Source organism: Canis lupus, chromosome 27, assembly GCF_003254725.2.
Source record: "Canis lupus dingo isolate Sandy chromosome 27, ASM325472v2, whole genome shotgun sequence".
NCBI lineage: Eukaryota > Metazoa > Chordata > Mammalia > Carnivora > Canidae > Canis > Canis lupus.
The window spans coordinates 28,004,802-28,008,370 of record NC_064269.1 but is presented as its reverse complement, the minus strand read 5'-3'; the positions used below and the strand labels follow the sequence as shown (position 1 = coordinate 28,008,370).

Below are 3,569 nucleotides of genomic sequence, written 5' to 3'. Positions count from 1 at the left end.
TCACTTGTGTTACAATGTTTGCTCTTCCCATCTAAAATGGAAAGTCTGTGGGGTACCTGGCTGGCTCAGTGGGTAGAACATATGACTCTTGATCTCAGAGTTGTGAGTTCGAGCCCCACACTGGGTGTAGAGATTACTTGAGAAAAATAAATCTTTAAACAGATAAATTAATTAAATTAAATAGAAAGTCTGAGACACAAGGAATTTCTCGACAGAACAATAGTCTGTTAATCTTTCCACTATAGACAACACCATGAAAAGACTTTTTCTGCCGTCCAGCCCGACTCTCCCATGTGAGAGCTCAAGAAACATGAGGCCCGGGGAGATAAATTGACTGGGCCACAATCCCATTATGTTTAATGACAAAATTTGGACTGGAATATAGTTTGTTCCACTTTTCCTCTGAGGAAAAACTCAACACCATCGGGCAGGTTTAGTTGCGTGAAGTCTTCTTGCACTTATTTCTATTTGTTTCTGTGTTGTGGAAACTAGCTGCAAACATCTGCTGTCTCCGCTCAGTGGATTGGGCTTGAAGGAGGGGTGTGTGGAGCAGAGGGTTATTTCTCTGACATGGGGAACTAGAAACCGTTTCATCATCAGAAGTAGGACCCTCAGAGATCATTTTCTCTTACAATACATTCTTTGCAGATGTTCACGCTCTTCAGAATCAATTACATTTCTTCCCGCTATAACCTTTTGTTCGTGCTATATATTGTTCCCAGAGTACAAGGAAATTTGATGCTTTTGGATTCCTATATGAAATGGCTGAAACTAAATTGGCACTGGTCAGTCTTTTTTTTTCTTTTCCCATGCTATAGTAAAGAGGATTTAAATTTAATTCGAAATGCAGATGTATAAAAATTCGTCTGCTCCAAACAGAAACACAAAATGAAATGCAAATAGATACAGTCTATATTGTAGGAGGGGAAGGAGAAGAGAAGTTAAGATGGAAGCAGAATGTTTAGCTGTCTGTATCCATGTACACATGTTTACACATATTGCCTTTGTTTTATTTTTTTTTTAAGACTTTATTTATTTATTCATGAGAGACACAGAGAGAGACAGAGACACAGGCAGAGGGAGAAGCAGGCTCCATGCAGGGAGCCTGATGTGGGACTCAATCCTGGGACTCCAGGATCACACCCTGGGCCGAAGGCAGGCGCTAAACCACTTAGCCACCCAGAGATCCCCATACATACTGCCTTTAAAGATAACACTGCGAGTGCTTGCTTCGGCAGCACATATACTAAAGATATCACTGCAAAGTCTTCCGAAGGAAATAGGCTACAGATCATCATTTACCTCTAATCACCATACAGCTATTGTCACAGATCTTCCATCAGTGTGTGGAGGGAAATTTACTGTTATTCTTTGGTTATTCCTTGGGATTTTTTGATGAGGGTTTTTGTCTGTGGTATGTGTTTGAACATTTTGTGAACTATTTCAAGAAGGAAAAATGTCCCATACTCGAATACCTGAAAGCCTGGGGATTTGGGCGAAACACTGGAGAGTAGTTATAACTCTTGTCAACATTTCAGAGAGCCAGATGAAAATCATGTACATATAAATAATAGGGCAGCCCAGGTGGCTCAGCGGTTTAGCGCCGCCTTCAGCCCAGGGCATGATCCTGGAGACCCCAGGATCAAGTCCCATGTCGGGCTCTCTGCATGGAGCCTGCTTCTCCCTCTGCCTGTGTCTCTGCCCCTCTCTCTCTCTCTCTCTCTCTCTCTCTGTGTCTCTCATGAATAAATAAATAAAATCTTAAAAAAAAAAAGTAGGTCAGCACAGGTACTTGTTACAGGATGTAACAAAGGGGACTATTCTCCGAAAATAAGAGCAAGATCACTATTCTCAGTCTCACCTGAAGCTCACGGTTCTCAGCTCCTGCTGTCTTACTGGAGAGGTGTGTGGAGAGCAGGAAGTAAGGAGGGTGGCTAACAAGTCGGCAGTGGAGGAGTGGGTGAAGGGTTATGGATGCCACCCTCCAGCACAGAAGCAAGCCCCAAAGTTTAACGTGTACCCTGTTGGGCTGGTTACTCAGACACCATGTGCAAGTCCCCCATGTGCACCTGCCCCCAACTTACAGAAAGTAGACAGTCCTATTCCCCTGGTGGTCAAAGATTACATCTAATCATATACAAGCAATCTGCAAACATCTTTGTTTGCATATGCACAAAAGGATTTTAAAAATTATGTTTCCCTTTGCATATTTTAAATTTGACATCTATAGCTTTTCAAAAATTGAGATAGTTGAAATGATGCAATTTTTAGCATACTGTCAATTTGACTTTGTAAGATAAAACTGTTAAATCATTTTTTTTCCTGTATCTAACAGAAACTACCGTTTTGATTGTTTCATTATCCTTTTCTTTTTTTAAATGCAAACCAGGGCACCCCACTGGCTTAGTCTATAGAGCTTGTGACTTTAAGCCCACCTTGAATGTAGAGCTGTACTTTAAAAAAAAAAATCCTCCGTTCCTGGCCTTTTGGCTAAGATCAAGTATAGTTTCTGTTATCACCAGAATATCTGATATGTCCTCTACCCAAGGACAACATATAAAGTGGATTTCAGAAACAGGGAGATGGAAACAGGAGCTTGTTCTGTCCACTTGATGCATTGACCTCCTGATACTGCAGTACCTCCAGAAACAGTGCAACCCCCCTAGGGCTAAAACAAAGATTCAAAAAACTAAAAGATGCAAACAACTTTTTTTTAAATTTTTTTTTTTTTGGGACACCTAGGTGGCTCAGTGATTGAGCATCTGCCTTTGGCTCAGGTGGTATCCCGGGGTCCTGGGATTGAGTCCCACATGAGGCAGTCTCCCATGAGGAGCCTGCTTCTGCCTTGCCTTTGTATCTGCCTCTCTCTCTCTCTCATAAATAAATAAAACCTTTTAAAAATAATAAAATAAATATTTTTTTCTTTATATGTAATCTCAATGTCCAATGTGTGGCTCAAACTCATCACCCCAAGATCAAAAGTCTCATACTCTACCCACAGAGCCAGCCTAGTGCCCTACAAGCTTTTGTTTTGTTTTTTATTTATGATAGTCACACACAGAGAGAGAGAGAGAGGCAGAGACACAGGCAGAGGGAGAAGCAGGCTCCATGCACCGGGAGCCCGACGTGGGATTCGATCCCGGGTCTCTAGGATCACGCCCCGGGCCAAAAGCAGGTGCCAAACCGCTGCGCCACCCAGGGATCCCTACAAGCTTTTTTTTTAAATAGGAAAGTTTACATCATTCCTTTTTCTCCTTGAATTTATATTTCCATTTTACTTACCTGATGATACTTGATCACAACAAATTAGGATGCATAAAATTTAATTATTTTAATTATTTCTAATCCCATTCATTTCTGTGAGATCTTGTTACTCAGCCATTGTAGTTCCTTTTTCACACCCTGGAGGATTTTACACTCTGAGTATAAGAGTAAGATTCAGAGAAGTGGGATTTTCATGTATGAAGGAGAAAGGAGCTCATGTGAAAAAAGAGCCTTGATCTCAGGAGGCAAAGAGATGATATGTTTTAGGCACGAATTTGTGTGGAAGGTAAAGTTCTGGATACCAA

The 3,569-nt window shown here is 41.3% G+C and overlaps 1 non-coding gene across 1 annotated transcript; it reads left to right on the top strand.

The window, feature by feature from the left end:
• Positions 1 to 2,470: 2,470 nt before the first annotated feature.
• Positions 2,471 to 2,662, top strand: LOC112665703 (U2 spliceosomal RNA). The gene has a single exon (XR_003140533.3). It is a non-coding gene; the product is annotated as a U2 spliceosomal RNA (small nuclear RNA).
• The last annotated feature ends 907 nt before the right edge of the window (positions 2,663 to 3,569 follow it).